The sequence below is a fragment of the Primulina huaijiensis genome, chromosome 7 (genome assembly GCF_012295235.1).
Source record: "Primulina huaijiensis isolate GDHJ02 chromosome 7, ASM1229523v2, whole genome shotgun sequence".
NCBI classification, from domain to species: Eukaryota; Viridiplantae; Streptophyta; class Magnoliopsida; order Lamiales; family Gesneriaceae; genus Primulina; species Primulina huaijiensis.
This window is the reverse complement of record NC_133312.1, coordinates 13,676,381-13,688,373: the sequence shown is the minus strand read 5'-3', so window position 1 is coordinate 13,688,373 and position 11,993 is coordinate 13,676,381. Positions and strand designations below refer to the sequence as shown.

General features: G+C 34.6%; 1 non-coding gene across 1 annotated transcript; it reads right to left on the bottom strand.

Moving 5' to 3' along the window:
- Positions 1–10,791: 10,791 nt before the first annotated feature.
- On the bottom strand, positions 10,792–10,902 carry LOC140981912 (small nucleolar RNA R71). The gene has a single exon (XR_012176185.1). It is a non-coding gene; the product is annotated as a small nucleolar RNA R71 (small nucleolar RNA).
- Positions 10,903–11,993: the final 1,091 nt, after the last annotated feature.

The window sequence follows — 11,993 nt, the reverse complement described above, 5'->3', positions numbered from 1 at the left end:
TCTGTACATAGTCCAGGCGTCATAAGTTTTCAGTTTGGTTGTGGCAAAGGCATTTACCTGTTCCCAAATAAGGTCGATATGGGTTTGAACTACATTTGTTGGCCTGGGCTCTTCAATCAACTTTCCCTTCCCTTTCTTGTCGGTGAGAATGTGTGAAATATTCAATCCTGAACGAGTAGTTTCCACTGTCTCCCGAATAGAGATTCCCTTTGGTCTAGCAGGAGCAAAGAAAATAGGGCGATTAACTGTTTTCAGAGAGGACATGATCCTAACTGACTCCTTCTTTGATGGGTCAGTTGTTTGAGGCAACTGATCTTTTGCTGAAGCTTCAGCTGAAACGGTTTCTAATGGAATAGCCTGAATAGGTTGTTGAGCGTCCGATGATTTCAACCTTTCAGTAGGATTAGATTCTAGGGAAGCTATTGGTTTTGTCTTCTTAGTTCTAGGCTTATTGACAACCTGGGGAGACAGAGTTTTCTCCGATTCTGATTCACTTATAATCAACTTTCTCTTTGTAGTCTTCAGTTGAGTCAGCACTTTTGCCCTTTTTACAGACTTGGGAGCAGCCTGTTGAGCTCCAATCTCTTTTTTGATCTTAATGAACTGATCAGGATTGAGATCTAGTTTGGCCTTTGGTGGCAACACATTCTTGGCATTGAAAATTTTGAATTTGGATGATTTCTCCGAATCATCAGCCACCAATCCTTTAACTTTCATCAGGTAGCTTAACTGAACAGCGAATCCCTTGGACTGCTTGTTGGATTGAAACATGTTCTTCAAAGTGTTGAAGATGAGGTGCTTCCAGTTGAGTCGACGTTCGGCCATAATAACATCAAGGGCCTGAAATTTTTCCAAGGTTAAAGCAGCAAAGGATCCTGCCTTTGTCAATAGCCCTTTGGCTACAATATCAGCCAGTAACTGAACTTCATGTTTCAGTTCTTTCTTTGGCTCGGAGACTTTGATTTTCCGTCCATCAGCAGAAAGAAGAGTTTGCATAGCTTCAATGTCTGATGCTTTGACTTCAGCAAGGTGTGCTAATCCATCAGAAGGCAACAAAAATGTTTCTCCGAAAGAGTCTTCAGATAAGGTCAACAATTGACCATTAACAGTAGAGGTGATGATACCATCGGGATTGACAGTACCATTGGAATAGAAATCAAGAAGTTCCTTCGGATAAATCTCCTGGGAAGATTGTCCCAAAAACATCCTGAGACCAGCAGATTCAATCTTCAGAAAAACGTTCTTAACATCAGCTTCCTGAACTGATAAAGCTGAGTCAAAATCAATGGCCATAGCGTTCAACATGTGAGCTGGGATCTGGTTGGCCATTTGAACTGAATGATTTCCTGCGAAAGAGGATGCTTGAATTTGTTTTTTGTTTTTTTTTTTTTGCTCTGAGAAATTTGGACAAGCGTAAAGAAGAAGAACTGAAATGGGGCGGGTAAAGTATTTATGTACTTGACTGTTCGAATTATAGGACACGTGTCAGTCCAAAAAAAACTTGAATAAAAATATGTGTACGTGTGCTATAAGCGTGTGTGCAAAAAGTGAGTGGTTTTAACATAGGCCACGTTATGAAACTGCAGTCACGTCAGTTGATATGGAATATAATAAGTTTTTTAATTTGTTAACTTATGTGAGAAGATTTGTAAAACATCCAACTGAACAATCAGTTGGGAAACTGATTCATTTCAGTTGAGTATTCACAAACAATTGTCCTCTCAGTTAACATTTTCAAAAAACTGATATTCCCCCTTAATCGGTGCATAGAATAATTAAAATGACGATATAAAATAAATTTAAGGGTCAGAAAGATTATCGTTTGCTGGAACGTTGACGACACTTCAGCTTCAATGATTTTCGGCTATAAATAGAAGTAATACGGTTAGTTTCAGTCATATTGGTGAAAATATTTAAGACAAAAAGAATGGCAGATACGAGTAGCTTGAGTGCTTCGCCGTTTTCTCTGGAGACCAGGAAGGCTGCTATAGAAGATGAGGTCTTCTATGAGAGTCTTCATTACTGGGAAAAGTTACAGAAGCTTGAGTTTCTGTATAATACTGGGGAGGCTACCACTCCTGAACTGATGGCAGAGTTGAACAAATTGCGGGAGCACTTGAACATAGCTGTGTGGGTGGACGTCTTTAAGGATGGTCATCTCTATCAGCTAATGCTTCGAAAGGAACTGAAAATCCTTAAGCGCATAGCTGGTTCTCATAGCTTTGTCAAGACATCTACCGCACCCTTATCCGCTTGGTTGAAAATGTGGATAATTGTTGTAGAGGAAAAATATGATGATGTAATCCGTGCAAACGTTTATGATTGAACGAAGTATTTATTAGCTTAACTTTGTTTTTCTCTTTCTTTTATCAGTTTACTATGAACTGAAATCAGTTAATCATTAAGTAATAAATAACAAACCGATATCAGTTGATAATGAACAACTGATAATTAAGAAGCTTGGGTAAATGAGAAAAACGCTTCGGTTGACTCGAGACTCTTTAGCTTCTTCAACATTTAATGTCATCTGTCTATAAGAAAGACGATAGAGATACAATGTGAGATAATAACAGTTTAATATGTCGGATTCAAGTAATTCTGATGCATGCAGCAATACTCATGTTCAAATTACTGAACAATTAAGTCCATATTTCGAAGAGTTGAAGAAAACAATGGAGGAATATGTCTTCACGAAAGTGATGTCAACATGGTTCAAAATTCATGATTTGCAGAGGATAAGCAGTAGTGGTGCTGCTCTTTCTCGTGCTCAAGCAGCAACTGCAAGAAAATACATTGTTCGTTTTGAAGTCAGACATGTTACAGACCTGGTTGATGACAATGTTCTGTTACATGCAATGTTATGGAAGGAATGTCATGTAATTGAGAAGATTTCTACAACTGAATCATTTTCAAGAATCCGAGTTTATGAGTTGAATAATTGGATTACACAATGGCAGGATTCAGTTGGTTCTAAGTTATCTTCTGTAACATGGAATCGATTTTATTCTTAATAAAGTATCATATCCAATTTGTTGTTGTGTTATTATTTTCTGAAAATAATTTTATTAGTAAAATAGCATCAATAATAATTTTAAGACAAGTCAATTAAACCAAGAATATTGCGAAAGTAAGAAAACTTAGTCTCGGGTAATGGTCTGGTGAAGATGTCAGCTGCTTGTTGCTCAGTTGAAATATACTCCAGTCTGATGTCCTTCTTCAAAGCATGATCTCTAATGAAGTGATGCCTGACATCTATATGCTTGGTCCTTGAGTGAAGAACTGGATTATAGATGATGGCAATTGTGCACGTATTGTCACAAAATATGGGCGATTCATTTGTGATTACTCCATAATCTTTCAGTTGTTGCTGGATCCAGATCAGTTGTGCACAAAAACTACCAGCAGCAAGGTTTTCTGCTTCAGTTGTTGACGTAGCTATGGATGTCTGCTTTTTGCTGAACCAAGAGATCAGTCTGTCTCCTAGAAACTGACAAGATCCACTTGTACCTTTGCGATCAAGCTTACATCCTGCATAATCTGCATCTGAATATCAAACTAAATTGAAAGTAGAGTCTTTAGAATACCATAACCCAACATTTTGTGTACCCTTAAGATATTTCAAAATTCTTTTAGCAGCTGAGAAATGTGATTGCTTAGGATTTGCTTGAAATCTAGCACACATACAGACAGCAAATACAATATCAGGACGACTGCAGTTAGGTACAACAATGAACCTATTAAACCTCGATATAATGTCGCCTCAACTGATATTCCCCCCTGATCAGTGTCCAATTTTACTGATGAGTTCATGGGAGTATTTGCAGCTGAGCATGATTCCATGCCAAATTTCTTCTGCAGCTCTTTTGTATATTTAGTCTGACTGATGAATATACCATTTTCCAGTTGCTTCACTTGCAGTCCAAGAAAGAATGTCAGTTCACCCATCATGCTCATTTCAAACTTATCCTGCATTAGCTTAGCAAACTTTTCGCATAATTTGGGGTTAGTTGACCCAAATATGATATCATCAACATAAATTTGAACTAATAAAATGTGATCATTATTAGCAAATTTGAACAAGGTCTTATCAACTGATCCAACAGAAAAATCATGATCAGTTAGAAATTTTGAAAGAGTTTCGTACCAAGCTCTGGGAGCTTGTTTCAGACCATATAAGACTTTGTTCAAATGGTAGACATGATCAGGAAAAACATGATTTATGAAACCTGGAGGTTGTTCAACTTATACTTCCTTTTGTAGTTGACCGTTCAGGAATGCACTCTTTACATCCATCTGATATTCCTTGAATTTCTTATGTGATGTATAAGCAAGAAAGATTCTGATTGCTCCCAGTCTTGCAACTGGAGCATACGTCTCATCATAGTCAATTCTTTCTTCTTGCCTATATCCTTTTGCCACTAATATTGCTTTCTTGCGTACAACTGAACCATCTTCGTTCAGTTTATTTCTGTACACTCATTTTGTACCTATAATAGTTTTTGAAATTGGTCTTGGAACTAAGTTCCAGAGATTGTTATAAGTGAACTGATTTAGCTCTTCTTGCATTGCATTCACCCATTTAGGATCAGCAAGAGCTTCATCAGTTGTCTTCGGTTCTAGTTGTGAAACAAAAGCTGAATAGATAAATAAACTTAGCATTTGATTGAGAGTTCTTACTGGATCAGATGGATTTCCTATTACCAGTTCAGGTGGATGTGATTTTCTCCATATGTACTCAGTATTTGTTGTATCAGCAATTTCTTCAGTTGGTAACTGAACACAGTTTTCAGTTTCAGTTGGTGCTTCGTCAACTGGTATTTGAATGTTATCATTATGCTCTGTCAACTGGTTATCAGCAACGACTTCCTGCACATCTGATAGATCCAGTACTTCTGGTTCAGGTGTTTGAAGTATGTTTTGATATCCATGACTTTCATCTGTGTCATCATCTTCCAAACAGATATCTGTAAATCGATCAACTAGCTCAACTTGATCAGTTGGCTTATTAGTTAGTTCAGTTTCATCGAAATCAACATGAGCAGATTCTTCAACATTTAGAGTTTTCTTGTTGAAAACTCTATAGGCTATACTAACTGATGAGTATCCAAGAAATATTCCTTCTGCAGATTTAGCCTCAAACGCTTTTAAATAATTTTTGCCATTATCAAGAATAAAACATCTGCAGCCGAATATTTTGAAATAAGTAATTATACTTTTTCTTCCATGCCAGATCTCATATGGTGTTTTCATATGATTCTTATTAATCATTGATCTGTTCTGAGTATAACACGCAGTGTTTACTGCCTCTGCCCAAAATCTTTGAGAAATACCAGAATCAGCAAGCATTGTTCTGGCAGCTTCTTTAAGAGTCCGATTTCTTCTCTCAGCTACACCATTTTGCTGAGGAGTTCTGGCTGCTGAGAGCTCATGCTTAATTCCAGCATTTTCTAGGAAATTTGAAAGAGTTTGATTGATGAATTCAGTTCCTCGATCAGATCTGATTCGATCAATTCCAACTGATTTTTCATTTAAAAGTCTTTTGAAGAGCTTTATTAGTTGCGAAGCAGTATGGTCTTTAGATTTGAGAAAAATAACCCAAGTAAATCTTGAAAAATCATCTACGACTACCAAGGTGTATTTCATTCCTCCTAAGCTCATGACTGGTATAGGACCAAAGAGATCCATGTGCAACAGTTCTAAGCATCGGGATGAAGATTTACATCCCTTGTTTTTAAAAGAGGATCGTACTTGTTTACCATACTGACATGCTGAGCAAAGTTTTTCTTTTGAAAAGTCTATTTTGGGCAAACCAGTTACAAGTTCATGTTTACTCAGATAGGCAATGGATTTAAAGTTTAAATGATTTAGTCTCTTATGCCACAACCAGTTTTTAGATGATTTGGAAGCAATAAAACAAACTGGTGCATAAGTTTGATCATTCCAACTGACTTTATATGTGTTTCCACAACGTTTGCCAGTTAGTATGATTTCATCAGTTGAAGTTTTGACTAAACATGAGTTTTTGTCAAATTGTACTGAGAATCCACTGTCGCATAACTGACTGATGCTAATCAAGTTATACTTCAGGTTTTCTACTAATAGAACATCTTTAAAAGTAAAGTTACCATGGATAAGCTTACCCTTACCCACAGTTCTACCTTTGGAATTGTCCCCGAAACTGATGTTTGGACCAGTGTATTTGATCAGTTGGGATAACGCACTTGCATCTCCTGTCATATGTCGCGAGCATCCACTGTCCAAATACCATATTGAGTTCTTGTTTGTACCTGTTACCTGCAATCACACATATAATATAACTTGGTACCCATATCTATTTGGGTCCTGAACTGATTAGTCCCTTAGGAATCCACACTTGGATTAGTCTAGCAGACTTTCCATTAGCTGTATTCCAAATGGTTTTTCTCGGCTTTTGTGTGCTTGGTGTGTAGTGTATAGATGATACAATATTTGTTTTAGTTTTATTCAACTGATTGTTTAGTCTATATCTCTTCTGAACTGGCTTGCAGTTATAGTAATTGAAATAGCTATTCGAATAGTTCTTGTGAGACCTCTTTGATGACTGACTTTGTGAATCAGTTGAGAATCTTTGACTATAACCAATCCCATATCTTCTAGCCTTGTTCATATTCTCAATAGGTTGTTCAATCAGTTTACTGGGCTCAATTTGTTCTTATATCACTGCTATTTTGGCAAAATGAATGTATTTCCCTTTGTCTATTTTTTGCTTTGGTTGAGTATCATTTGGATATATTTCTCCTTGAGTGTTGAACCATAAACCAGTTTTATCAGAAACTGAATTTTGTGAATTCTGCATCTCATTCAATGCAGTAGATGACTTGTTCCGAGACTGAATGAGCTCAGTTTGTTTTGAGTTTTCAAGAAACAACTTCTGGATTAATGACTGCTTTTTGTTTCTCTCTGCTTTTAACTCAGCAATTTCCCTTTTTAGACTCAACCCATCAACTGATTCATCAGTTTTGGTTTTATTGTCTGTGGGATCAATTTGCTTTGCTTTGATTTTTTTGAATGATGATGCAAGCTTTTGATACTCATTTACCATGTCATGTAGTGTTAGAATGAGTTCTTCTCGTGTGAAATCAGTTGAGCTGAAATCAAATACCTGTTGGCTAGACGATTCTTCTTCTGCATCATTAGCCTTTAAGCACTTGACTTCTTCATCATCACTAGAGCTGCATGAGCTTTCTGGTTCTGACTCCTCACTGTCAGTTTCTGCCCATTTAGATTTGTTTTCTTCAGTTAAAAATACCTCATGTTTCTTTCTGAAGGACTTCTTATCTTCCTTGGGTCTTCTTTTGTGCTCATATGATTTCTTTCTTCTATCAATTGAGCCTTGACTGTCCTTCTTGGGTTTAGGACAATCAGCCATAAAGTGACCTGATTTGCCGCAGTTGTAGCAAGCATTTGATTCATATTTGGAACTGTTCTTTTGGTATGGCTTCTGGAAGTTTCCTTGATTCTTTCTCATGAACCTTCCAAATTTTTTGATGAACAATGGCATAGCATCACTGCTCAACTGATCAGCAGATTTCTCGACTTAAATTATTGGTTCTGTTCTGACAGCAGCTAGAGCAGTTGTGGCTGCAGGGGTAGATGGTTCTCCTTCTCTGAGCTGCAGCTCAAATTCATAAGCCTTTAAATCAGCAAACAGATCATGAAGTGCCATCTGGTTCAGATCTTTGCACTCCCTCATTGCCATGGTCTTGACATCCCATTCCTTGGGAAGACCTCTCATTACCTTTAGTGCAATCTCTTTGTTGGTATACACTTTTCCAATTGCATTTAACTCATTGATGATACTGCTTACTCTTTCATCATACTCGTGCATTGATTTTCCTGCTTTCATTTTGATGTTATCAAACTTTTGAACAGCAACAGAAAGTTTATTTTCTTTGGTTTGATCATATTCTTCACACAGCTGGATCAGCTTTTCCCAAATTTCTTTGGCAGTCTTACACATATTTATTTTGCTGAAGGTTACTTTGTCCAGCGTTTTGTACAGAATGTCTTTAGCCACGTTATCAAGATTTGCTTTTCTTTTATCTTCAGTTGTCCATTCATCTCTGGGCGTTTCTACTCTTTGTGGTGCCCCCTTCTGTTATGGCAACTGCTGTATTTGTTTTTAGAATCTTCATGGGTCCATCAGTTATGACATACCACATGTCATCATCTTGTGCAGCTAAATGAGTCTGCATTCTGATTTTCCAATCATCAAATTCTTCTCTGGAGAACATAGGAATTTTGTTGAATGAAGTAATGCTAGAAAGTTTATAGATCAAAATTATTCAAGAACAAGATTCAACTGCTCTGATACCACTTGATAGGATCGAATAACGTAACAAGAGTGTTTAGAAGGGAGGGTTGGATAAACACTCACAATTAAAATTGATCTTTTCGAGTTTTGAGTTCAGTTGGGTGAGAAACTGATTCTCGGAATCTTGTTGGTCAATGACACTCAGTTAAACTAAAGTAGTTGCGGAAATTAACTGACTGAAAGATAGAATACAAAACAGAAATAAAAGACACAAGGATTGTTTCTGGATGTTCGGAGATTTTAATTACTCCTACGTCACCCCTTCTATCTCAAGAATAGGATTTCCACTAAAAGACTTTGATCGAATACAAGATTTGTACTGACCCACTTCAGTTTGGACTTATCACTGCCAAAAACTGAAACTCTTAGTGTTACAGAATGTTCTCAGTGCGTAACTGATCTTAGAACTATCGAATTTAACGATTATTACAAAGTGCTAGTGAGCTCAAATTGTAGCCTTGACTGCTACGAATAAATCAAGTGAGTGTGAGCTGAAATTTTGACAGAGTAACAGCAAACTTTGAATAGAGAGTTTGTGCGTGCTTATTTTTCAGCTGATCTTCTGTCGTATTTATAATCTTCCCTTCCAACGGTAACTTGAGATATATTTGAATCTTTGTATCCGTTGATTGCCACTTCATCATTCTTTGGGCATTGTTTGCTTCTTTTATTGTAATGCGGTGTCTTAATTGCTTTAGCCGAAATGCGTTGTTCTAAGCAATATTGATTGAAGTGCGGCGTTTCGTATTTAGTTGCAATCTGCTATGTCTCTTTGTCGGTTGAATGTTCTTTCCCGAGACATGTTTAGTTGAAGGAAGCATACGACTGAATATATCAACTGATCGGTTTCCAACTGATCAGTCAACTGTCTTTGAGAATTCAATTAAGTTCAACTGATCAGTTTCCAAATGATCAGTTGGATTTCTTCGAAAGTTCAGTTCAGCTGGGTTCGGTTGCTTTAGATAATATGCGTTATACTCTTCAGTTAGACAAGCTGTATAGATCGAATATTTGATCATTTAGTTCTAATAAATAATCGGTTTGTCAAACATCCGAAATTAAGTTTCCAACAATAAATATTTCATCAATTATTATTGTTATATTATACATACATACATATATATATATATATATTTATATAATTATATCATATATTTCATTTAGACGATAGCGTGGCTCTGTCGGTTGTTCTAAATGAAATATTATGATTTAATACTAACATCTAACAATCTAACATTTACTTTATTGCAACTAACTTTTACTTTCTGCATCTAACATTTATTTTATCGCAACTAACTTTTACTTTCTGCAACTAACTTTTACTTTCCCGCAAATAACTTATTAAATCATATATTTCATTTAGGCAATAGCGTGGCTCTGTCAGTTGTTCTAAATGAAATTTAATGATTTAATTTAACATTTACTTTATGAAATTATATATTTATATTGTTATATATATAATCATAGATACCATATATAAAATATCGGTGAAAATACCATATAATCATAGGTACCATATATAAAATATCGGTGAATTCGGTATTTTCTATAGTGGAAACTATATTATATTAGGTGTGTGTTTAAATATTTAATTTTTTTGGAACCATTATTTATAGTGGTTTCCTTTGTTTTACTTTTAGTTAAACAATATTACCTAAACAAAGAATAAATACTCGAGCCTTGACAAAATTTATAATTTGTAAACTTCATTCTTGCATTTGGTAATCTATAAATTAATACATTTAAACTTAAAATAACCTCTCTGTGAATCGATCTCGTACTTACGAAATATATTACTTGCAGGCAACCTACACTTGGGTAAATTATAATTTAAGTAGTAGCAAGTTTTTGGCGTCGTTGCCGGGGAGGTATAAATTAAGTTTATATTTGTTAATTATGTTTTATTTAAAAGTATTGTGTTGTTTTTTGTATGAGTATTTGGAGTCGAAAAAAAAGTGGTAGACTTATTCGAGTATCTGAAAATAATTTAAACATGGATGATAATTCAAATAATCAAGATAATGATAATGATAATAATAATAATAATAATAATAATAATAATAATAATAATCAAGAACATGATCAATTAAGAACACTTAAGCACCATATGAACCCTATTAGAACTAGTGCCCCATCTTGCTTAGTTTGTGCTCCTGATGCATCTAATTTCAACTTTAAATCACCAATTATTCAATTTTTACCAAATTTTCATGCCTTAGATTCTGAAAATCCATATTTACATATAAGAGAATTTGAGGAAGTTTGTAACACTTATAATGATCAAAATTGTAGCATGGATATAGTTTGATTAAAGATTTTCCCTTTTCTTTAAAAGATAAAGCTAAAACATGACTACAAAATTTGAGATCAAGTTCAATAAGATCATGGGAAGAAATACAACAACAATTTTTCAAAAAGTTTTTCCCTTCCCATAGAACAAACTCTTTTAAAAGACAAATTACTACTTTTTCTCAAAAACAAGGAGAAACATTTTATCAATGTTGGGCTAGATATAAAGAATTACTTAATACATGCCCACATCATGGTTTTGAAACATGGAGAATAGTTTCTCACTTTTATGAAGGTCTAATACCTAAAGATAGGCAAATGATAGAATTCATATGTAATGGAACTTTTGAAGATAAAAACCCCAATGAACCTATGGAGTATTTGGATTCATTAGCAGAAAATGCTCAAAATTGGGATAATATAGGCACAATAGAACCACCAACAACTAAAATCAATAATTCAACAAATGGGGGTGCTATCTATAATCTTAAAGATGTTATAGATATTCAAGCTAAACTTCCATCATTAGCAAGAAAAATTGAGTCATTAGAAATGAAAAAGAGTGGTCAATTAAAAAGTATTCAAGAAATTTTTTGTCATATATGTGATACACATGATCATGCTACAAAAGATTGTCCAACATTATCTTCATTCAAAGAATGTCTCCATGAACAAGCAAATTATGTTAACAATTATAAAAAAACCAATACTAGATCTTTTTTCGCCATCATATAATCCTGGATGAAAAAATCAACCTTATTTTAGTTGAAGGAATGATAATAATGCACAACCCTCACAACAATATTTTCAAAATAACCAAAATCATCAAGGTTATATTCCTTATGTTACACCTCCAAGAAAAAACTTTGAAGATGTAATTCATGCATTTATCCAAAAGCAAGAGTCTATCAATATTCAAAACAGTTAATCTATGAGTGATTTGAAAGAAACTCTTGCAAAATTTGCATCTGCACTTAATATTCATGAAAAAGGAAAATTTTCATCTCAACCTCAACCTAATCCTAAAAATCAAAATCAAGAATTACAAAATGAAAAAATTGATCAAATAAAATCTGTTATTACCCTTAGAAGTGGTAAAATAGTTAATGATCCATATAGTAATGACAACAAGGATCATTTAAAATCAAAGAGTAAGGATGATAATCCTGATATTTTTGAGAATGATGATACCTTAAATTCTAAAAATAATATGTTGAATAATAAATCATCTGAAATAGTAAATGAATCAAATAAACCTCAACCATTTCCTCATGCATTAACAAATCATAAAAAAAAAATGATTCTGATATCTATTAAGTTTTTAAACAAGTAAAGATAAATATTCTATTAT